Source organism: Ranitomeya variabilis, chromosome 3 (genome assembly GCF_051348905.1).
Source record: "Ranitomeya variabilis isolate aRanVar5 chromosome 3, aRanVar5.hap1, whole genome shotgun sequence".
NCBI classification, from domain to species: domain Eukaryota; kingdom Metazoa; phylum Chordata; class Amphibia; order Anura; family Dendrobatidae; genus Ranitomeya; species Ranitomeya variabilis.
Genome location: NC_135234.1, coordinates 375,078,962 through 375,099,353, shown reverse-complemented (window position 1 = coordinate 375,099,353; position 20,392 = coordinate 375,078,962). Strand labels below are relative to the sequence as shown.

General features: G+C 48.4%; 58 pseudogenes; all 58 read left to right on the top strand.

The window, feature by feature from the left end:
* Positions 1-20: 20 nt before the first annotated feature.
* LOC143761745 (U2 spliceosomal RNA) lies at positions 21-196 on the top strand (annotated as a pseudogene).
* Positions 197-373: 177 nt separating this feature from the next.
* Positions 374-549, top strand: LOC143762554 (U2 spliceosomal RNA; annotated as a pseudogene).
* Positions 550-726: 177 nt separating this feature from the next.
* LOC143759418 (U2 spliceosomal RNA) lies at positions 727-902 on the top strand (annotated as a pseudogene).
* Positions 903-1,079: 177 nt separating this feature from the next.
* Positions 1,080-1,258, top strand: LOC143760238 (U2 spliceosomal RNA; annotated as a pseudogene).
* Positions 1,259-1,432: 174 nt separating this feature from the next.
* Positions 1,433-1,608, top strand: LOC143762553 (U2 spliceosomal RNA; annotated as a pseudogene).
* Positions 1,609-1,785: 177 nt separating this feature from the next.
* On the top strand, positions 1,786-1,961 carry LOC143762510 (U2 spliceosomal RNA; annotated as a pseudogene).
* A 177-nt stretch (positions 1,962-2,138) lies between these two features.
* On the top strand, positions 2,139-2,316 carry LOC143760048 (U2 spliceosomal RNA; annotated as a pseudogene).
* Positions 2,317-2,491: 175 nt separating this feature from the next.
* On the top strand, positions 2,492-2,667 carry LOC143760733 (U2 spliceosomal RNA; annotated as a pseudogene).
* Positions 2,668-2,844: 177 nt separating this feature from the next.
* LOC143759416 (U2 spliceosomal RNA) lies at positions 2,845-3,020 on the top strand (annotated as a pseudogene).
* Positions 3,021-3,197: 177 nt separating this feature from the next.
* Positions 3,198-3,376, top strand: LOC143760237 (U2 spliceosomal RNA; annotated as a pseudogene).
* A 174-nt stretch (positions 3,377-3,550) lies between these two features.
* On the top strand, positions 3,551-3,726 carry LOC143762552 (U2 spliceosomal RNA; annotated as a pseudogene).
* Positions 3,727-3,903: 177 nt separating this feature from the next.
* Positions 3,904-4,079, top strand: LOC143762509 (U2 spliceosomal RNA; annotated as a pseudogene).
* A 177-nt stretch (positions 4,080-4,256) lies between these two features.
* LOC143759823 (U2 spliceosomal RNA) lies at positions 4,257-4,434 on the top strand (annotated as a pseudogene).
* Positions 4,435-4,609: 175 nt separating this feature from the next.
* Positions 4,610-4,785, top strand: LOC143760732 (U2 spliceosomal RNA; annotated as a pseudogene).
* A 177-nt stretch (positions 4,786-4,962) lies between these two features.
* On the top strand, positions 4,963-5,138 carry LOC143759840 (U2 spliceosomal RNA; annotated as a pseudogene).
* A 177-nt stretch (positions 5,139-5,315) lies between these two features.
* LOC143759839 (U2 spliceosomal RNA) lies at positions 5,316-5,491 on the top strand (annotated as a pseudogene).
* Positions 5,492-5,668: 177 nt separating this feature from the next.
* On the top strand, positions 5,669-5,847 carry LOC143760236 (U2 spliceosomal RNA; annotated as a pseudogene).
* Positions 5,848-6,021: 174 nt separating this feature from the next.
* Positions 6,022-6,197, top strand: LOC143762551 (U2 spliceosomal RNA; annotated as a pseudogene).
* A 177-nt stretch (positions 6,198-6,374) lies between these two features.
* LOC143762508 (U2 spliceosomal RNA) lies at positions 6,375-6,550 on the top strand (annotated as a pseudogene).
* Positions 6,551-6,727: 177 nt separating this feature from the next.
* LOC143760036 (U2 spliceosomal RNA) lies at positions 6,728-6,905 on the top strand (annotated as a pseudogene).
* A 175-nt stretch (positions 6,906-7,080) lies between these two features.
* LOC143760731 (U2 spliceosomal RNA) lies at positions 7,081-7,256 on the top strand (annotated as a pseudogene).
* A 177-nt stretch (positions 7,257-7,433) lies between these two features.
* Positions 7,434-7,609, top strand: LOC143759838 (U2 spliceosomal RNA; annotated as a pseudogene).
* A 177-nt stretch (positions 7,610-7,786) lies between these two features.
* Positions 7,787-7,962, top strand: LOC143759837 (U2 spliceosomal RNA; annotated as a pseudogene).
* Positions 7,963-8,139: 177 nt separating this feature from the next.
* LOC143759836 (U2 spliceosomal RNA) lies at positions 8,140-8,315 on the top strand (annotated as a pseudogene).
* A 177-nt stretch (positions 8,316-8,492) lies between these two features.
* On the top strand, positions 8,493-8,668 carry LOC143759835 (U2 spliceosomal RNA; annotated as a pseudogene).
* A 177-nt stretch (positions 8,669-8,845) lies between these two features.
* On the top strand, positions 8,846-9,021 carry LOC143760157 (U2 spliceosomal RNA; annotated as a pseudogene).
* Positions 9,022-9,198: 177 nt separating this feature from the next.
* On the top strand, positions 9,199-9,377 carry LOC143759389 (U2 spliceosomal RNA; annotated as a pseudogene).
* Positions 9,378-9,551: 174 nt separating this feature from the next.
* LOC143762953 (U2 spliceosomal RNA) lies at positions 9,552-9,727 on the top strand (annotated as a pseudogene).
* A 177-nt stretch (positions 9,728-9,904) lies between these two features.
* On the top strand, positions 9,905-10,082 carry LOC143762581 (U2 spliceosomal RNA; annotated as a pseudogene).
* Positions 10,083-10,257: 175 nt separating this feature from the next.
* Positions 10,258-10,436, top strand: LOC143761451 (U2 spliceosomal RNA; annotated as a pseudogene).
* Positions 10,437-10,610: 174 nt separating this feature from the next.
* Positions 10,611-10,786, top strand: LOC143759834 (U2 spliceosomal RNA; annotated as a pseudogene).
* Positions 10,787-10,963: 177 nt separating this feature from the next.
* LOC143759833 (U2 spliceosomal RNA) lies at positions 10,964-11,139 on the top strand (annotated as a pseudogene).
* A 177-nt stretch (positions 11,140-11,316) lies between these two features.
* LOC143760595 (U2 spliceosomal RNA) lies at positions 11,317-11,495 on the top strand (annotated as a pseudogene).
* A 174-nt stretch (positions 11,496-11,669) lies between these two features.
* Positions 11,670-11,847, top strand: LOC143759270 (U2 spliceosomal RNA; annotated as a pseudogene).
* Positions 11,848-12,022: 175 nt separating this feature from the next.
* On the top strand, positions 12,023-12,198 carry LOC143760730 (U2 spliceosomal RNA; annotated as a pseudogene).
* Positions 12,199-12,375: 177 nt separating this feature from the next.
* LOC143759832 (U2 spliceosomal RNA) lies at positions 12,376-12,551 on the top strand (annotated as a pseudogene).
* A 177-nt stretch (positions 12,552-12,728) lies between these two features.
* LOC143759831 (U2 spliceosomal RNA) lies at positions 12,729-12,904 on the top strand (annotated as a pseudogene).
* Positions 12,905-13,081: 177 nt separating this feature from the next.
* Positions 13,082-13,260, top strand: LOC143760594 (U2 spliceosomal RNA; annotated as a pseudogene).
* A 174-nt stretch (positions 13,261-13,434) lies between these two features.
* LOC143759269 (U2 spliceosomal RNA) lies at positions 13,435-13,612 on the top strand (annotated as a pseudogene).
* A 175-nt stretch (positions 13,613-13,787) lies between these two features.
* Positions 13,788-13,963, top strand: LOC143760729 (U2 spliceosomal RNA; annotated as a pseudogene).
* Positions 13,964-14,140: 177 nt separating this feature from the next.
* LOC143762395 (U2 spliceosomal RNA) lies at positions 14,141-14,316 on the top strand (annotated as a pseudogene).
* Positions 14,317-14,493: 177 nt separating this feature from the next.
* Positions 14,494-14,669, top strand: LOC143761744 (U2 spliceosomal RNA; annotated as a pseudogene).
* Positions 14,670-14,846: 177 nt separating this feature from the next.
* LOC143762550 (U2 spliceosomal RNA) lies at positions 14,847-15,022 on the top strand (annotated as a pseudogene).
* A 177-nt stretch (positions 15,023-15,199) lies between these two features.
* Positions 15,200-15,375, top strand: LOC143759415 (U2 spliceosomal RNA; annotated as a pseudogene).
* Positions 15,376-15,552: 177 nt separating this feature from the next.
* LOC143760233 (U2 spliceosomal RNA) lies at positions 15,553-15,731 on the top strand (annotated as a pseudogene).
* A 174-nt stretch (positions 15,732-15,905) lies between these two features.
* LOC143762548 (U2 spliceosomal RNA) lies at positions 15,906-16,081 on the top strand (annotated as a pseudogene).
* A 177-nt stretch (positions 16,082-16,258) lies between these two features.
* Positions 16,259-16,434, top strand: LOC143762507 (U2 spliceosomal RNA; annotated as a pseudogene).
* Positions 16,435-16,611: 177 nt separating this feature from the next.
* On the top strand, positions 16,612-16,790 carry LOC143762969 (U2 spliceosomal RNA; annotated as a pseudogene).
* Positions 16,791-16,964: 174 nt separating this feature from the next.
* LOC143760544 (U2 spliceosomal RNA) lies at positions 16,965-17,140 on the top strand (annotated as a pseudogene).
* Positions 17,141-17,317: 177 nt separating this feature from the next.
* Positions 17,318-17,493, top strand: LOC143761687 (U2 spliceosomal RNA; annotated as a pseudogene).
* Positions 17,494-17,670: 177 nt separating this feature from the next.
* On the top strand, positions 17,671-17,846 carry LOC143761686 (U2 spliceosomal RNA; annotated as a pseudogene).
* Positions 17,847-18,023: 177 nt separating this feature from the next.
* Positions 18,024-18,199, top strand: LOC143762547 (U2 spliceosomal RNA; annotated as a pseudogene).
* A 177-nt stretch (positions 18,200-18,376) lies between these two features.
* On the top strand, positions 18,377-18,552 carry LOC143759569 (U2 spliceosomal RNA; annotated as a pseudogene).
* A 177-nt stretch (positions 18,553-18,729) lies between these two features.
* LOC143760232 (U2 spliceosomal RNA) lies at positions 18,730-18,908 on the top strand (annotated as a pseudogene).
* A 174-nt stretch (positions 18,909-19,082) lies between these two features.
* LOC143762546 (U2 spliceosomal RNA) lies at positions 19,083-19,258 on the top strand (annotated as a pseudogene).
* Positions 19,259-19,435: 177 nt separating this feature from the next.
* Positions 19,436-19,611, top strand: LOC143762506 (U2 spliceosomal RNA; annotated as a pseudogene).
* A 177-nt stretch (positions 19,612-19,788) lies between these two features.
* Positions 19,789-19,967, top strand: LOC143762849 (U2 spliceosomal RNA; annotated as a pseudogene).
* Positions 19,968-20,141: 174 nt separating this feature from the next.
* On the top strand, positions 20,142-20,317 carry LOC143760543 (U2 spliceosomal RNA; annotated as a pseudogene).
* The last annotated feature ends 75 nt before the right edge of the window (positions 20,318-20,392 follow it).

Here is a 20,392-nt window from a genome sequence, read left to right as displayed (position 1 = left end):
GTGGCAAACCATTTCTGATCATCGCTTCTTGGCCAAATGGCTCAAGATCAAGCGTAGAGTCTGTTCTTATCTGATACGTCCCCTATTTGGGGACCATATATTAAATGGATTTTTGGAATAGGGAGCTGGAAACGGAGCTTGCTTTGTCGCACGGAACCTTCACGTGCTGTCACAATGGGGATGGAGGGTGGTGTTATGCAGATTCAAAACGCGTTGTGCACAGCTTGAACACACGCACACCGCAGAACTGTCATCTACAGAGCTTCCAGAGTTTCTGGAAAATGTCTTCCCTGCGGCAATCTTTTGCTATGTCTCCACAGTGGGTTTCGGTTGTAGGCCTTGGTGCGGCCCAAGTGGCAAACCATTTCTGATCATCGCTTCTCGGCCAAATGGCTCAAGATCAAGCGTAGTGTCTGTTCTTATCTGATACGACCCCTATTTGGGGACCATATATTAAATAGATTTTTGGAATAGGGAGCTGGAAATGGAGCTTGCTTTGTCGCATGGAACCTTCATGTGCTGTCACAATGGGGATGGAGGGTGTGGTTATGCAGATTCAAAACGCGTTGTGCACAGCTTGAACACACGCACACCGCAGAACTGTCATCTACAGAGCTTCCAGAGTTTCTGGAAAATGTCTTCCCTGCGGCAATCTTTTGCTATGTCTCCACAGTGGGTTTCGGTTGTAGGCCTTGGTGCGGCCCAAGTGGCACACCATTTCTGATCATCGCTTCTCGGCCAAATGGCTCAAGATCAAGCGTAGTGTCTGTTCTTATCTGATATGTCCCCTATTTGGGGACCATATATTAAATGGATTTTTGGAATAGGGAGCTGGAAATGGAGCTTGCTTTGTCGCACGGAACCTTCACGTGCTGTCACAATGGGGATGGAGGGTGTGGTTATGCAGATTCAAAACGCGTTGTGCACAGCTTGAACACACGCACACCGCAGAACTGTCATCGACAGAGCTTCCAGAGTTTCTGGAAAATGTCTTCCCTGCGGCAATCTTTTGCTATGTCTCCACAGTGGGTTTCGGTTGTAGGCCTTGGGGCGGCCCAAGTGGCAAACCATTTCTGATCATCGCTTCTCGGCCAAATGGCTCAAGATCAAGCGTAGTGTCTGTTCTTATCTGATACGTCCCCTATTTGGGGACCATATATTAAATGGATTTTTGGAATAGGGAGCTGGAAATGGAGCTTGCTTTGTCACACGGAACCTTCACGTGCTGTCACAATGGGGATGGAGGGTGTGATTATGCAGATTCAAAACGCGTTGTGCACAGCTTGAACACACGCACACCGCAGAACTGTCATCGACAAAGCTTCCAGAGTTTCTGGAAAATGTCTTCCCTGCGGCAATCTTTTGCTATGTCTCCACAGTGGGTTTCGGTTGTAGGCCTTGGTGCGGCCCAAGTGGCAAACCATTTCTGATCATCGCTTCTCGGCCAAATGGCTCAAGATCAAGCGTAGTGTCTGTTCTTATCTGATACGACCCCTATTTGGGGACCATATATTAAATAGATTTTTGGAATAGGGAGCTGGAAATGGAGCTTGCTTTGTCGCATGGAACCTTCATGTGCTGTCACAATGGGGATGGAGGGTGTGGTTATGCAGATTCAAAACGCGTTGTGCACAGCTTGAACACACGCACACCGCAGAACTGTCATCTACAGAGCTTCCAGAGTTTCTGGAAAATGTCTTCCCTGCGGCAATCTTTTGCTATGTCTCCACAGTGGGTTTCGGTTGTAGGCCTTGGTGCGGCCCAAGTGGCACACCATTTCTGATCATCGCTTCTCGGCCAAATGGCTCAAGATCAAGCGTAGTGTCTGTTCTTATCTGATACGTCCCCTATTTTGGGACCATATATTAAATGGATTTTTGGAATAGGGAGCTGGAAATGGAGCTTGCTTTGTCGCACGGAACCTTCACGTGCTGTCACAATGGGGATGGAGGGTGTGGTTATGCAGATTCAAAACGCGTTGTGCACAGCTTGAACACACGCACACCGCAGAACTGTCATCGACAGAGCTTCCAGAGTTTCTGGAAAATGTCTTCCCTGCGGCAATCTTTTGCTATGTCTCCACAGTGGGTTACGGTTGTAGGCCTTGGTGAGGCCTAAGTGGCAAACCATTTCTGATCATCGCTTCTCGGCCAAATGGCTCAAGATCAAGCGTAGTGTCTGTTCTTATCTGATACGTCCCCTATTTGGGGACCATATATTAAATGGATTTTTGGAATACGGAGCTGGAAATGGAGCTTGCTTTGTCGCACGGAACATTCACATGCTGTCACAATGGGGATGGAGGGTGTGGTTATGCAGATTCAAAACGCGTTGTGCACAGCTTGAACACACGCACACCGCAGAACTGTCATCGACAGAGCTTCCAGAGTTTCTGGAAAATGTCTTCCCTGCGGCAATCTTTTGCTATGTCTCTACAGTGGGTTTCGGTTGTAGGCCTTGTTGCGGCCCAAGTGGCAAACCATTTCTGATCATCGCTTCTTGGCCAAGTGGCTCAAGATCAAGCGTAGTGTCTGTTCTTATCTGATACGTCCCCTATTTGGGGACCATATATTAAATAGATTTTTGGAATAGGGAGCTGGAAATGGAGCTTGCTTTGTCGCACGGAACCTTCACGTGCTGTCACAATGGGGATGGAGGGTGTGGTTATGCAGATTCAAAACGCGTTGTGCACAGCTTGAACACACGCACACCGCAGAACTGTCATCTACAGAGCTTCCAGAGTTTCTGGAAAATGTCTTCCCTGCGGCAATCTTTTGCTATGTCTCCACAGTGGGTTTCGGTTGTAGGCCTTGGTGCGGCCCAAGTGGCACACCATTTCTGATCATCGCTTCTCGGCCAAATGGCTCAAGATCAAGCGTAGTGTCTGTTCTTATCTGATATGTCCCCTATTTGGGGACCATATATTAAATGGATTTTTGGAATAGGGAGCTGGAAATGGAGCTTGCTTTGTCGCACGGAACCTTCACGTGCTGTCACAATGGGGATGGAGGGTGTGGTTATGCAGATTCAAAACGCGTTGTGCACAGCTTGAACACACGCACACCGCAGAACTGTCATCGACAGAGCTTCCAGAGTTTCTGGAAAATGTCTTCCCTGCGGCAATCTTTTGCTATGTCTCCACAGTGGGTTTCGGTTGTAGGCCTTGGGGCGGCCCAAGTGGCAAACCATTTCTGATCATCGCTTCTCGGCCAAATGGCTCAAGATCAAGCGTAGTGTCTGTTCTTATCTGATACGTCCCCTATTTGGGGACCATATATTAAATGGATTTTTGGAATAGGGAGCTGGAAATGGAGCTTGCTTTGTCACACGGAACCTTCACGTGCTGTCACAATGGGGATGGAGGGTGTGATTATGCAGATTCAAAACGCGTTGTGCACAGCTTGAACACACGCACACCGCAGAACTGTCATCGACAAAGCTTCCAGAGTTTCTGGAAAATGTCTTCCCTGCGGCAATCTTTTGCTATGTCTCCACAGTGGGTTTCGGTTGTAGGCCTTGGTGCGGCCCAAGTGGCAAACCATTTCTGATCATCGCTTCTCGGCCAAATGGCTCAAGATCAAGCGTAGTGTCTGTTCTTATCTGATACGACCCCTATTTGGGGACCATATATTAAATAGATTTTTGGAATAGGGAGCTGGAAATGGAGCTTGCTTTGTCGCATGGAACCTTCATGTGCTGTCACAATGGGGATGGAGGGTGTGGTTATGCAGATTCAAAACGCGTTGTGCACAGCTTGAACACACGCACACCGCAGAACTGTCATCTACAGAGCTTCCAGAGTTTCTGGAAAATGTCTTCCCTGCGGCAATCTTTTGCTATGTCTCCACAGTGGGTTTCGGTTGTAGGCCTTGGTGCGGCCCAAGTGGCACACCATTTCTGATCATCGCTTCTCGGCCAAATGGCTCAAGATCAAGCGTAGTGTCTGTTCTTATCTGATACGTCCCCTATTTTGGGACCATATATTAAATGGATTTTTGGAATAGGGAGCTGGAAATGGAGCTTGCTTTGTCGCACGGAACCTTCACGTGCTGTCACAATGGGGATGGAGGGTGTGGTTATGCAGATTCAAAACGCGTTGTGCACAGCTTGAACACACGCACACCGCAGAACTGTCATCGACAGAGCTTCCAGAGTTTCTGGAAAATGTCTTCCCTGCGGCAATCTTTTGCTATGTCTCCACAGTGGGTTACGGTTGTAGGCCTTGGTGAGGCCTAAGTGGCAAACCATTTCTGATCATCGCTTCTCGGCCAAATGGTTCAAGATCAAGCGTAGTGTCTGTTCTTATCTGATACGTCCCCTATTTGGGGACCATATATTAAATGGATTTTTGGAATACGGAGCTGGAAATGGAGCTTGCTTTGTCGCACGGAACATTCACATGCTGTCACAATGGGGATGGAGGGTGTGGTTATGCAGATTCAAAACGCGTTGTGCACAGCTTGAACACACGCACACCGCAGAACTGTCATCGACAGAGCTTCCAGAGTTTCTGGAAAATGTCTTCCCTGCGGCAATCTTTTGCTATGTCTCTACAGTGGGTTTCGGTTGTAGGCCTTGTTGCGGCCCAAGTGGCAAACCATTTCTGATCATCGCTTCTTGGCCAAGTGGCTCAAGATCAAGCGTAGTGTCTGTTCTTATCTGATACGTCCCCTATTTGGGGACCATATATTAAATAGATTTTTGGAATAGGGAGCTGGAAATGGAGCTTGCTTTGTCGCACGGAACCTTCACGTGCTGTCACAATGGGGATGGAGGGTGTGGTTATGCAGATTCAAAACGCGTTGTGCACAGCTTGAACACACGCACACCGCAGAACTGTCATCTACAGAGCTTCCAGAGTTTCTGGAAAATGTCTTCCCTGCGGCAATCTTTTGCTATGTCTCCACAGTGGGTTTCGGTTGTAGGCCTTGGTGCGGCCCAAGTGGCACACCATTTCTGATCATCGCTTCTCGGCCAAATGGCTCAAGATCAAGCGTAGTGTCTGTTCTTATCTGATACGTCCCCTATTTGGGGACCATATATTAAATGGATTTTTGGAATAGGGAGCTGGAAATGGAGCTTGCTTTGTCGCACGGAACCTTCACGTGCTGTCACAATGGGGATGGAGGGTGTGGTTATGCAGATTCAAAACGCGTTGTGCACAGCTTGAACACACGCACACCGCAGAACTGTCATCGACAGAGCTTCCAGAGTTTCTGGAAAATGTCTTCCCTGCGGCAATCTTTTGCTATGTCTCCACAGTGGGTTTCGGTTGTAGGCCTTGGTGCGGCCCAAGTGGCACACCATTTCTGATCATCGCTTCTCGGCCAAATGGCTCAAGATCAAGCGTAGTGTCTGTTCTTATCTGATACGTCCCCTATTTGGGGACCATATATTAAATGGATTTTTGGAATAGGGAGCTGGAAATGGAGCTTGCTTTGTCGCACGGAACCTTCACGTGCTGTCACAATGGGGATGGAGGGTGTGGTTATGCAGATTCAAAACGCGTTGTGCACAGCTTGAACACACGCACACCGCAGAACTGTCATCGACAGAGCTTCCAGAGTTTCTGGAAAATGTCTTCCCTGCGGCAATCTTTTGCTATGTCTCCACAGTGGGTTTCGGTTGTAGGCCTTGGGGCGGTCCAAGTGGCAAACCATTTCTGATCATCGCTTCTCGGCCAAATGGCTCAAGATCAAGCGTAGTGTCTGTTCTTATCTGATACGTCCCCTATTTGGGGACCATATATTAAATGGATTTTTGGAATAGGGAGCTGGAAATGGAGCTTGCTTTGTCACACGGAACCTTCACGTGCTGTCACAATGGGGATGGAGGGTGTGATTATGCAGATTCAAAACGCGTTGTGCACAGCTTGAACACACGCACACCGCAGAACTGTCATCGACAAAGCTTCCAGAGTTTCTGGAAAATGTCTTCCCTGCGGCAATCTTTTGCTATGTCTCCACAGTGGGTTTCGGTTGTAGGCCTTGGTGCGGCCCAAGTGGCAAACCATTTCTGATCATCGCTTCTCGGCCAAATGGCTCAAGATCAAGCGTAGTGTCTGTTCTTATCTGATACGACCCCTATTTGGGGACCATATATTAAATAGATTTTTGGAATAGGGAGCTGGAAATGGAGCTTGCTTTGTCGCATGGAACCTTCATGTGCTGTCACAATGGGGATGGAGGGTGTGGTTATGCAGATTCAAAACGCGTTGTGCACAGCTTGAACACACGCACACCGCAGAACTGTCATCTACAGAGCTTCCAGAGTTTCTGGAAAATGTCTTCCCTGCGGCAATCTTTTGCTATGTCTCCACAGTGGGTTTCGGTTGTAGGCCTTGGTGCGGCCCAAGTGGCACACCATTTCTGATCATCGCTTCTCGGCCAAATGGCTCAAGATCAAGCGTAGTGTCTGTTCTTATCTGATACGTCCCCTATTTTGGGACCATATATTAAATGGATTTTTGGAATAGGGAGCTGGAAATGGAGCTTGCTTTGTCGCACGGAACCTTCACGTGCTGTCACAATGGGGATGGAGGGTGTGGTTATGCAGATTCAAAACGCGTTGTGCACAGCTTGAACACACGCACACCGCAGAACTGTCATCGACAGAGCTTCCAGAGTTTCTGGAAAATGTCTTCCCTGCGGCAATCTTTTGCTATGTCTCCACAGTGGGTTACGGTTGTAGGCCTTGGTGAGGCCTAAGTGGCAAACCATTTCTGATCATCGCTTCTCGGCCAAATGGCTCAAGATCAAGCGTAGTGTCTGTTCTTATCTGATACGTCCCCTATTTGGGGACCATATATTAAATGGATTTTTGGAATACGGAGCTGGAAATGGAGCTTGCTTTGTCGCACGGAACATTCACATGCTGTCACAATGGGGATGGAGGGTGTGGTTATGCAGATTCAAAACGCGTTGTGCACAGCTTGAACACACGCACACCGCAGAACTGTCATCGACAGAGCTTCCAGAGTTTCTGGAAAATGTCTTCCCTGCGGCAATCTTTTGCTATGTCTCTACAGTGGGTTTCGGTTGTAGGCCTTGTTGCGGCCCAAGTGGCAAACCATTTCTGATCATCGCTTCTTGGCCAAGTGGCTCAAGATCAAGCGTAGTGTCTGTTCTTATCTGATACGTCCCCTATTTGGGGACCATATATTAAATAGATTTTTGGAATAGGGAGCTGGAAATGGAGCTTGCTTTGTCGCACGGAACCTTCACGTGCTGTCACAATGGGGATGGAGGGTGTGGTTATGCAGATTCAAAACGCGTTGTGCACAGCTTGAACACACGCACACCGCAGAACTGTCATCTACAGAGCTTCCAGAGTTTCTGGAAAATGTCTTCCCTGCGGCAATCTTTTGCTATGTCTCCACAGTGGGTTTCGGTTGTAGGCCTTGGTGCGGCCCAAGTGGCACACCATTTCTGATCATCGCTTCTCGGCCAAATGGCTCAAGATCAAGCGTAGTGTCTGTTCTTATCTGATACGTCCCCTATTTGGGGACCATATATTAAATGGATTTTTGGAATAGGGAGCTGGAAATGGAGCTTGCTTTGTCGCACGGAACCTTCACGTGCTGTCACAATGGGGATGGAGGGTGTGGTTATGCAGATTCAAAACGCGTTGTGCACAGCTTGAACACACGCACACCGCAGAACTGTCATCGACAGAGCTTCCAGAGTTTCTGGAAAATGTCTTCCCTGCGGCAATCTTTTGCTATGTCTCCACAGTGGGTTTCGGTTGTAGGCCTTGGTGCGGCCCAAGTGGCACACCATTTCTGATCATCGCTTCTCGGCCAAATGGCTCAAGATCAAGCGTAGTGTCTGTTCTTATCTGATACGTCCCCTATTTGGGGACCATATATTAAATGGATTTTTGGAATAGGGAGCTGGAAATGGAGCTTGCTTTGTCGCACGGAACCTTCACGTGCTGTCACAATGGGGATGGAGGGTGTGGTTATGCAGATTCAAAACGCGTTGTGCACAGCTTGAACACACGCACACCGCAGAACTGTCATCGACAGAGCTTCCAGAGTTTCTGGAAAATGTCTTCCCTGCGGCAATCTTTTGCTATGTCTCCACAGTGGGTTTCGGTTGTAGGCCTTGGGGCGGTCCAAGTGGCAAACCATTTCTGATCATCGCTTCTCGGCCAAATGGCTCAAGATCAAGCGTAGTGTCTGTTCTTATCTGATACGTCCCCTATTTGGGGACCATATATTAAATGGATTTTTGGAATAGGGAGCTGGAAATGGAGCTTGCTTTGTCGCACGGAACCTTCACGTGCTGTCACAATGGGGATGGAGGGTGTGGTTATGCAGATTCAAAACGCGTTGTGCACAGCTTGAACACACGCACACCGCAGAACTGTCATCGACAGAGCTTCCAGAGTTTCTGGAAAATGTCTTCCCTGCGGCAATCTTTTGCTATGTCTCCACAGTGGGTTTCGGTTGTAGGCCTTGGTGCGGCCCAAGTGGCACACCATTTCTGATCATCGCTTCTCGGCCAAATGGCTCAAGATCAAGCGTAGTGTCTGTTCTTATCTGATACGTCCCCTATTTGGGGACCATATATTAAATGGATTTTTGGAATAGGGAGCTGGAAATGGAGCTTGCTTTGTCGCACGGAACCTTCACGTGCTGTCACAATGGGGATGGAGGGTGTGGTTATGCAGATTCAAAACGCGTTGTGCACAGCTTGAACACACGCACACCGCAGAACTGTCATCGACAGAGCTTCCAGAGTTTCTGGAAAATGTCTTCCCTGCGGCAATCTTTTGCTATGTCTCCACAGTGGGTTTCGGTTGTAGGCCTTGGGGCGGTCCAAGTGGCAAACCATTTCTGATCATCGCTTCTCGGCCAAATGGCTCAAGATCAAGCGTAGTGTCTGTTCTTATCTGATACGTCCCCTATTTGGGGACCATTTATTAAATAGATTTTTGGAATAGGGAGCTGGAAATGGAGCTTGCTTTGTCGCACGGAACCTTCACGTGCTGTCACAATGGGGATGGAGGGTGTGGTTATGCAGATTCAAAACGCGTTGTGCACAGCTTGAACACACGCACACCGCAGAACTGTCATCTACAGAGCTTCCAGAGTTTCTGGAAAATGTCTTCCCTGCGGCAATCTTTTGCTATGTCTCCACAGTGGGTTTCGGTTGTAGGCCTTGGTGCGGCCCAAGTGGCAAACCATTTCTGATCATCGCTTCTCGGCCAAATGGCTCAAGATCAAGCGTAGTGTCTGTTCTTATCTGATACGTCCCCTATTTGGGGACCATATATTAAATGGATTTTTGGAATAGGGAGCTGGAAATGGAGCTTGCTTTGTCACACGGAACCTTCATGTGCTGTCACAATGGGGATGGAGCGTGTGGTTATGCAGATTCGAAACGCGTTGTGCACAGCTTGAACACACGCACACCGCAGAACTGTCACCTACAGAGCTTCCAGAGTTTCTGGAAAATGTCTTCCCTGCGGCAATCTTTTGCTATGTCTCCACAGTGGGTTTCGGTTGTAGGCCTTGGTGCGGCCCAAGTGGCAAACCATTTCTAATCATTGCTTCCCGGCCAAATGGCTCAAGATCAAGCGTAGAGTCTGTTCTTATCTGATACGTCCCCTATTTGGGGACCATATATTAAATGGATTTTTGGAATAGGGAGCTGGAAATGGAGCTTGCTTTGTCGCACGGAACCTTCACGTGCTGTCACAATGGGGATGGAGGGTGTGGTTATGCAGATTCAAAACGCGTTGTGCACAGCTTGAACACACGCACACCACAGAACTGTCATCTACAGAGCTTCCAGAGTTTCTGGAAAATGTCTTCCCTGCGGCAATCTTTTGCTATGTCTCCACAGTGGGTTTCGGTTGTAGGCCTTGGTGCGGCCCAAGTGGCAAACCATTTCTGATCATCGCTTCTCGGCCAAATGGCTCAAGATCAAGCGTAGTGTCTGTTCTTATCTGATACGTCCCCTATTTGGTGACCATATATTAAATAGATTTTTGGAATAGGGAGCTGGAAATGGAGCTTGCTTTGTCGCATGGAACCTTCACATGCTGTCACAATGGGGATGGAGGGTGTGGTTATGCAGATTCAAAACGCATTGTGCACAGCTTGAACACACGCACACCGCAGAACTGTCATCTACAGAGCTTCCAGAGTTTCTGGAAAATTTCTTCCCTGCGGCAATCTTTTGCTATGTCTCCACAGTGGGTTTCGGTTGTAGGCCTTGGTGCGGCCCAAGTGGCAAACCATTTCTGATCATCGCTTCTCGGCCAAATGGCTCAAGATCAAGCGTAGTGTCTGTTCTTATCTGATACGTCCCCTATTTGGGGACCATATATTAAATAGATTTTTGGAATAGGGAACTGGAAATGGAGCTTGCTTTGTCGCACGGAACCTTCACGTGCTGTCACAATGGGGATGGAGGGTGTGGTTATGCAGATTCAAAACGCGTTGTGCACAGCTTGAACACACGCACACCGCAGAACTGTCATCTACAGAGCTTCCAGAGTTTCTGGAAAATGTCTTCCCTGCGGCAATCTTTTGCTATGTCTCCACAGTGGGTTTCGGTTGTAGGCCTTGGTGCGGCCCAAGTGGCACACCATTTCTGATCATCGCTTCTCGGCCAAATGGCTCAAGATCAAGCGTAGTGTCTGTTCTTATCTGATACGTCCCCTATTTGGGGACCATATATTAAATGGATTTTTGGAATAGGGAGCTGGAAATGGAGCTTGCTTTGTCGCACGGAACCTTCACGTGCTGTCACAATGGGGATGGAGGGTGTGGTTATGCAGATTCAAAACGCGTTGTGCACAGCTTGAACACACGCACACCGCAGAACTGTCATCGACAGAGCTTCCAGAGTTTCTGGAAAATGTCTTCCCTGCGGCAATCTTTTGCTATGTCTCCACAGTGGGTTTCGGTTGTAGGCCTTGGTGCGGCCCAAGTGGCACACCATTTCTGATCATCGCTTCTCGGCCAAATGGCTCAAGATCAAGCGTAGTGTCTGTTCTTATCTGATACGTCCCCTATTTGGGGACCATATATTAAATGGATTTTTGGAATAGGGAGCTGGAAATGGAGCTTGCTTTGTCGCACGGAACCTTCACGTGCTGTCACAATGGGGATGGAGGGTGTGGTTATGCAGATTCAAAACGCGTTGTGCACAGCTTGAACACACGCACACCGCAGAACTGTCATCGACAGAGCTTCCAGAGTTTCTGGAAAATGTCTTCCCTGCGGCAATCTTTTGCTATGTCTCCACAGTGGGTTTCGGTTGTAGGCCTTGGGGCGGTCCAAGTGGCAAACCATTTCTGATCATCGCTTCTCGGCCAAATGGCTCAAGATCAAGCGTAGTGTCTGTTCTTATCTGATACGTCCCCTATTTGGGGACCATTTATTAAATGGATTTTTGGAATAGGGAGCTGGAAATGGAGCTTGCTTTGTCACACGGAACCTTCACGTGCTGTCACAATGGGGATGGAGGGTGTGATTATGCAGATTCAAAACGCGTTGTGCACAGCTTGAACACACGCACACCGCAGAACTGTCATCTACAGAGCTTCCAGAGTTTCTGGAAAATGTCTTCCCTGCGGCAATCTTTTGCTATGTCTCCACAGTGGGTTTCGGTTGTAGGCCTTGGGGCGGTCCAAGTGGCAAACCATTTCTGATCATCGCTTCTCGGCCAAATGGCTCAAGATCAAGCGTAGTGTCTGTTCTTATCTGATACGTCCCCTATTTGGGGACCATATATTAAATGGATTTTTGGAATACGGAGCTGGAAATGGAGCTTGCTTTGTCGCACGGAACCTTCACATGCTGTCACAATGGGGATGGAGGGTGTGGTTATGCAGATTCAAAACGCGTTGTGCACAGCTTGAACACACGCACACCGCAGAACTGTCATCGACAGAGCTTCCAGAGTTTCTGGAAAATGTCTTCCCTGCGGCAATCTTTTGCTATGTCTCTACAGTGGGTTTCGGTTGTAGGCCTTGTTGCGGCCCAAGTGGCAAACCATTTCTGATCATCGCTTCTTGGCCAAGTGGCTCAAGATCAAGCGTAGTGTCTGTTCTTATCTGATACGTCCCCTATTTGGGGACCATATATTAAATAGATTTTTGGAATAGGGAGCTGGAAATGGAGCTTGCTTTGTCGCACGGAACCTTCACGTGCTGTCACAATGGGGATGGAGGGTGTGGTTATGCAGATTCAAAACGCGTTGTGCACAGCTTGAACACACGCACACCGCAGAACTGTCATCTACAGAGCTTCCAGAGTTTCTGGAAAATGTCTTCCCTGCGGCAATCTTTTGCTATGTCTCCACAGTGGGTTTCGGTTGTAGGCCTTGGTGCGGCCCAAGTGGCACACCATTTCTGATCATCGCTTCTCGGCCAAATGGCTCAAGATCAAGCGTAGTGTCTGTTCTTATCTGATACGTCCCCTATTTGGGGACCATATATTAAATGGATTTTTGGAATAGGGAGCTGGAAATGGAGCTTGCTTTGTCGCACGGAACCTTCACGTGCTGTCACAATGGGGATGGAGGGTGTGGTTATGCAGATTCAAAACGCGTTGTGCACAGCTTGAACACACGCACACCGCAGAACTGTCATCGACAGAGCTTCCAGAGTTTCTGGAAAATGTCTTCCCTGCGGCAATCTTTTGCTATGTCTCCACAGTGGGTTTCGGTTGTAGGCCTTGGTGCGGCCCAAGTGGCACACCATTTCTGATCATCGCTTCTCGGCCAAATGGCTCAAGATCAAGCGTAGTGTCTGTTCTTATCTGATACGTCCCCTATTTGGGGACCATATATTAAATGGATTTTTGGAATAGGGAGCTGGAAATGGAGCTTGCTTTGTCGCACGGAACCTTCACGTGCTGTCACAATGGGGATGGAGGGTGTGGTTATGCAGATTCAAAACGCGTTGTGCACAGCTTGAACACACGCACACCGCAGAACTGTCATCGACAGAGCTTCCAGAGTTTCTGGAAAATGTCTTCCCTGCGGCAATCTTTTGCTATGTCTCCACAGTGGGTTTCGGTTGTAGGCCTTGGGGCGGTCCAAGTGGCAAACCATTTCTGATCATCGCTTCTCGGCCAAATGGCTCAAGATCAAGCGTAGTGTCTGTTCTTATCTGATACGTCCCCTATTTGGGGACCATTTATTAAATGGATTTTTGGAATAGGGAGCTGGAAATGGAGCTTGCTTTGTCACACGGAACCTTCACGTGCTGTCACAATGGGGATGGAGGGTGTGATTATGCAGATTCAAAACGCGTTGTGCACAGCTTGAACACACGCACACCGCAGAACTGTCATCTACAGAGCTTCCAGAGTTTCTGGAAAATGTCTTCCCTGCGGCAATCTTTTGCTATGTCTCCACAGTGGGTTACGGTTGTAGGCCTTGGTGAGGCCTAAGTGGCAAACCATTTCTGATCATCGCTTCTCGGCCAAATGGCTCAAGATCAAGCGTAGTGTCTGTTCTTATCTGATACGTCCCCTATTTGGGGACCATATATTAAATGGATTTTTGGAATACGGAGCTGGAAATGGAGCTTGCTTTGTCGCACGGAACCTTCACATGCTGTCACAATGGGGATGGAGGGTGTGGTTATGCAGATTCAAAACGCGTTGTGCACAGCTTGAACACACGCACACCGCAGAACTGTCATCGACAGAGCTTCCAGAGTTTCTGGAAAATGTCTTCCCTGCGGCAATCTTTTGCTATGTCTCTACAGTGGGTTTCGGTTGTAGGCCTTGTTGCGGCCCAAGTGGCAAACCATTTCTGATCATCGCTTCTTGGCCAAGTGGCTCAAGATCAAGCGTAGTGTCTGTTCTTATCTGATACGTCCCCTATTTGGGGACCATATATTAAATAGATTTTTGGAATAGGGAGCTGGAAATGGAGCTTGCTTTGTCGCACGGAACCTTCACGTGCTGTCACAATGGGGATGGAGGGTGTGGTTATGCAGATTCAAAACGCGTTGTGCACAGCTTGAACACACACACACCGCAGAACTGTCATCTACAGAACTTCCAGAGTTTCTGGAAAATGTCTTCCCTGCGGCGATCTTTTGCTATGTCTCCACAGTGGGTTTTGGTTGTAGGCCTTGGTGCGGCCCAAGTGGCAAACCATTTCTGATCATCGCTTCTCGGCCAAATGGCTCAAGATCAAGCGTAGAGTCTGTTCTTATCTGATACGTCCCCTATTTGGGGACCATATATTAAATGGATTTTTGGAATAGGGAGCTGGAAATGGAGCTTGCTTTGTCACACGGAACCTTCACGTGCTGTCACAATGGGGATGGAGGGTGTGGTTATGCAGATTCGAAACACGTTGTATACAGCTTGAACACACGCACACCGCAGAACTGTCATCTACAGAGCTTCCAGAGTTTCTGGAAAATGTCTTCCCTGCGGCAATCTTTTGCTATGTCTCCACAGTGGGTTTCGGTTGTAGGCCTTGGTGCGGCCCAAGTGGCAAACCATTTCTGATCATCGCTTCTTGGCCAAATGGCTCAAGATCAAGCGTAGAGTCTGTTCTTATCTGATACGTCCCCTATTTGGGGACCATATATTAAATGGATTTTTGGAATAGGGAGCTGGAAACGGAGCTTGCTTTGTCGCACGGAACCTTCACGTGCTGTCACAATGGGGATGGAGGGTGGTGTTATGCAGATTCAAAACGCGTTGTGCACAGCTTGAACACACGCACACCGCAGAACTGTCATCTACAGAGCTTCCAGAGTTTCTGGAAAATGTCTTCCCTGCGGCAATCTTTTGCTATGTCTCCACAGTGGGTTTCGGTTGTAGGCCTTGGTGCGGCCCAAGTGGCAAACCATTTCTGATCATCGCTTCTCGGCCAAATGGCTCAAGATCAAGCGTAGTGTCTGTTCTTATCTGATACGACCCCTATTTGGGGACCATATATTAAATAGATTTTTGGAATAGGGAGCTGGAAATGGAGCTTGCTTTGTCGCATGGAACCTTCATGTGCTGTCACAATGGGGATGGAGGGTGTGGTTATGCAGATTCAAAACGCGTTGTGCACAGCTTGAACACACGCACACCGCAGAACTGTCATCTACAGAGCTTCCAGAGTTTCTGGAAAATGTCTTCCCTGCGGCAATCTTTTGCTATGTCTCCACAGTGGGTTTCGGTTGTAGGCCTTGGTGCGGCCCAAGTGGCACACCATTTCTGATCATCGCTTCTCGGCCAAATGGCTCAAGATCAAGCGTAGTGTCTGTTCTTATCTGATATGTCCCCTATTTGGGGACCATATATTAAATGGATTTTTGGAATAGGGAGCTGGAAATGGAGCTTGCTTTGTCGCACGGAACCTTCACGTGCTGTCACAATGGGGATGGAGGGTGTGGTTATGCAGATTCAAAACGCGTTGTGCACAGCTTGAACACACGCACACCGCAGAACTGTCATCGACAGAGCTTCCAGAGTTTCTGGAAAATGTCTTCCCTGCGGCAATCTTTTGCTATGTCTCCACAGTGGGTTTCGGTTGTAGGCCTTGGGGCGGCCCAAGTGGCAAACCATTTCTGATCATCGCTTCTCGGCCAAATGGCTCAAGATCAAGCGTAGTGTCTGTTCTTATCTGATACGTCCCCTATTTGGGGACCATATATTAAATGGATTTTTGGAATAGGGAGCTGGAAATGGAGCTTGCTTTGTCACACGGAACCTTCACGTGCTGTCACAATGGGGATGGAGGGTGTGATTATGCAGATTCAAAACGCGTTGTGCACAGCTTGAACACACGCACACCGCAGAACTGTCATCGACAAAGCTTCCAGAGTTTCTGGAAAATGTCTTCCCTGCGGCAATCTTTTGCTATGTCTCCACAGTGGGTTTCGGTTGTAGGCCTTGGTGCGGCCCAAGTGGCAAACCATTTCTGATCATCGCTTCTCGGCCAAATGGCTCAAGATCAAGCGTAGTGTCTGTTCTTATCTGATACGACCCCTATTTGGGGACCATATATTAAATAGATTTTTGGAATAGGGAGCTGGAAATGGAGCTTGCTTTGTCGCATGGAACCTTCATGTGCTGTCACAATGGGGATGGAGGGTGTGGTTATGCAGATTCAAAACGCGTTGTGCACAGCTTGAACACACGCACACCGCAGAACTGTCATCTACAGAGCTTCCAGAGTTTCTGGAAAATGTCTTCCCTGCGGCAATCTTTTGCTATGTCTCCACAGTGGGTTTCGGTTGTAGGCCTTGGTGCGGCCCAAGTGGCACACCATTTCTGATCATCGCTTCTCGGCCAAATGGCTCAAGATCAAGCGTAGTGTCTGTTCTTATCTGATACGTCCCCTATTTTGGGACCATATATTAAATGGATTTTTGGAATAGGGAGCTGGAAATGGAGCTTGCTTTGTCGCACGGAACCTTCACGTGCTGTCACAATGGGGATGGAGGGTGTGGTTATGCAGATTCAAAACGCGTTGTGCACAGCTTGAACACACGCACACCGCAGAACTGTCATCGACAGAGCTTCCAGAGTTTCTGGAAAATGTCTTCCCTGCGGAAATCTTTTGCTATGTCTCCACAGTGGGTTTCGGTTGTAGGCCTTGGGGCGGCCCAAGTGGCAAACCATTTCTGATCATCGCTTCTCGGCCAAATGTCTCAAGATCAAGCGTAGTGTCTGTTCTTATCTGATACGTCCCCTATTTGGGGACCATATATTAAATGGATTTTTGGAATAGGGAGCTGGAAATGGAGCTTGCTTTGTCACACGGAACCTTCACGTGCTGTCACAATGGGGATGGAGGGTGTGATTATGCAGATTCAAAACGCGTTGTGCACAGCTTGAACACACGCACACCGCAGAACTGTCATCGACAAAGCTTCCAGAGTTTCTGGAAAATGTCTTCCCTGCGGCAATCTTTTGCTATGTCTCCACAGTGGGTTTCGGTTGTAGGCCTTGGTGCGGCCCAAGTGGCAAACCATTTCTGATCATCGTTTCTCGGCCAAATGGCTCAAGATCAAGCGTAGTGTCTGTTCTTATCTGATACGTCCCCTATTTGGGGACCATATATTAAATAGATTTTTGGAATAGGGAGCTGGAAATGGAGCTTGCTTTGTCGCACAGAACCTTCACGTGCTGTCACAATGGGGATGGAGGGTGTGGTTATGCAGATTCAAAACGCGTTGTGCACAGCTTGAACACACGCACACCGCAGAACTGTCATCTACAGAGCTTCCAGAGTTTCTGGAAAATGTCTTCCCTGCGGCGATCTTTTGCTATGTCTCCACAGTGGGTTTCGGTTGTAGGCCTTGGTGCGGCCCAAGTGGCAAACCATTTCTGATCATCGCTTCTCGGCCAAATGGCTCAAGATCAAGCGTAGAGTCTGTTCTTATCTGATACGTCCCCTATTTGGGGACCATATATTAAATGGATTTTTGGAATAGGGAGCTGGAAACGGAGCTTGCTTTGTCGCACGGAACCTTCACGTGCTGTCACAATGGGGATGGAGGGTGGTGTTATGCAGATTCAAAACGCGTTGTGCACAGCTTGAACACACGCACACCGCAGAACTGTCATCTACAGAGCTTCCAAAGTTTCTGGAAAATGTCTTCCCTGCGGCAATCTTTTGCTATGTCTCCACAGTGGGTTTCGGTTGTAGGCCTTGGTGCGGCCCAAGTGGCAAACCATTTCTGATCATCGCTTCTCGGCCAAATGGCTCAAGATCAAGCGTAGAGTCTGTTCTTATCTGATACGTCCCCTATTTGGGGACCATATATTAAATGGATTTTTGGAATAGGGAGCTGGAAACGGAGCTTGCTTTGTCGCACGGAACCTTCACGTGCTGTCACAATGGGGATGGAGGGTGGTGTTATGCAGATTCAAAACGCGTTGTGCACAGCTTGAACACACGCACACCGCAGAACTGTCATCTACAGAGCTTCCAGAGTTTCTGGAAAATGTCTTCCCTGCGGCAATCTTTTGCTATGTCTCCACAGTGGGTTTCGGTTATAGGCCTTGGTGCGGCCCAAGTGGCAAACCATTTCTGATCATCGCTTCTCGGCCAAATGGCTCAAGATCAAGCGTAGTGTCTGTTCTTATCTGATACGACCCCTATTTGGGGACCATATATTAAATAGATTTTTGGAATAGGGAGCTGGAAATGGAGCTTGCTTTGTCGCATGGAACCTTCATGTGCTGTCACAATGGGGATGGAGGGTGTGGTTATGCAGATTCAAAACGCGTTGTGCACAGCTTGAACACACGCACACCGCAGAACTGTCATCTACAGAGCTTCCAGAGTTTCTGGAAAATGTCTTCCCTGCGGCAATCTTTTGCTATGTCTCCACAGTGGGTTTCGGTTGTAGGCCTTGGTGCGGCCCAAGTGGCACACCATTTCTGATCATCGCTTCTCGGCCAAATGGCTCAAGATCAAGCGTAGTGTCTGTTCTTATCTGATACGTCCCCTATTTGGGGACCATATATTAAATAGATTTTTGGAATAGGGAGCTGGAAATGGAGCTTGCTTTGTCGCACGGAACCTTCACGTGCTGTCACAATGGGGATGGAGGGTGTGGTTATGCAGATTCAAAACGCGTTGTGCACAGCTTGAACACACGCACACCGCAGAACTGTCATCGACAGAGCTTCCAGAGTTTCTGGAAAATGTCTTCCCTGCGGCAATCTTTTGCTATGTCTCCACAGTGGGTTTCGGTTGTAGGCCTTGGGGCGGCCCAAGTGGCAAACCATTTCTGATCATCGCTTCTCGGCCAAATGGCTCAAGATCAAGCGTAGTGTCTGTTCTTATCTGATACGTCCCCTATTTGGGGACCATATATTAAATGGATTTTTGGAATAGGGAGCTGGAAATGGAGCTTGCTTTGTCACACGGAACCTTCACGTGCTGTCACAATGGGGATGGAGGGTGTGATTATGCAGATTCAAAACGCGTTGTGCACAGCTTGAACACACGCACACCGCAGAACTGTCATCGACAAAGCTTCCAGAGTTTCTGGAAAATGTCTTCCCTGCGGCAATCTTTTGCTATGTCTCCACAGTGGGTTTCGGTTGTAGGCCTTGGTGCGGCCCAAGTGGCAAACCATTTCTGATCATCGCTTCTCGGCCAAATGGCTCAAGATCAAGCGTAGTGTCTGTTCTTATCTGATACGACCCCTATTTGGGGACCATATATTAAATAGATTTTTGGAATAGGGAGCTGGAAATGGAGCTTGCTTTGTCGCATGGAACCTTCATGTGCTGTCACAATGGGGATGGAGGGTGTGGTTATGCAGATTCAAAACGCGTTGTGCACAGCTTGAACACACGCACACCGCAGAACTGTCATCTACAGAGCTTCCAGAGTTTCTGGAAAATGTCTTCCCTGCGGCAATCTTTTGCTATGTCTCCACAGTGGGTTTCGGTTGTAGGCCTTGGTGCGGCCCAAGTGGCACACCATTTCTGATCATCGCTTCTCGGCCAAATGGCTCAAGATCAAGCGTAGTGTCTGTTCTTATCTGATACGTCCCCTATTTTGGGACCATATATTAAATGGATTTTTGGAATAGGGAGCTGGAAATGGAGCTTGCTTTGTCGCACGGAACCTTCACGTGCTGTCACAATGGGGATGGAGGGTGTGGTTATGCAGATTCAAAACGCGTTGTGCACAGCTTGAACACACGCACACCGCAGAACTGTCATCGACAGAGCTTCCAGAGTTTCTGGAAAATGTCTTCCCTGCGGAAATCTTTTGCTATGTCTCCACAGTGGGTTTCGGTTGTAGGCCTTGGGGCGGCCCAAGTGGCAAACCATTTCTGATCATCGCTTCTCGGCCTAATGTCTCAAGATCAAGCGTAGTGTCTGTTCTTATCTGATACGTCCCCTATTTGGGGACCATATATTAAATGGATTTTTGGAATAGGGAGCTGGAAATGGAGCTTGCTTTGTCACACGGAACCTTCACGTGCTGTCACAATGGGGATGGAGGGTGTGATTATGCAGATTCAAAACGCGTTGTGCACAGCTTGAACACACGCACACCGCAGAACTGTCATCGACAAAGCTTCCAGAGTTTCTGGAAAATGTCTTCCCTGCGGCAATCTTTTGCTATGTCTCCACAGTGGGTTTCGGTTGTAGGCCTTGGTGCGGCCCAAGTGGCAAACCATTTCTGATCATCGTTTCTCGGCCAAATGGCTCAAGATCAAGCGTAGTGTCTGTTCTTATCTGATACGTCCCCTATTTGGGGACCATATATTAAATAGATTTTTGGAATAGGGAGCTGGAAATGGAGCTTGCTTTGTCGCACAGAACCTTCACGTGCTGTCACAATGGGGATGGAGGGTGTGGTTATGCAGATTCAAAACGCGTTGTGCACAGCTTGAACACACGCACACCGCAGAACTGTCATCTACAGAGCTTCCAGGG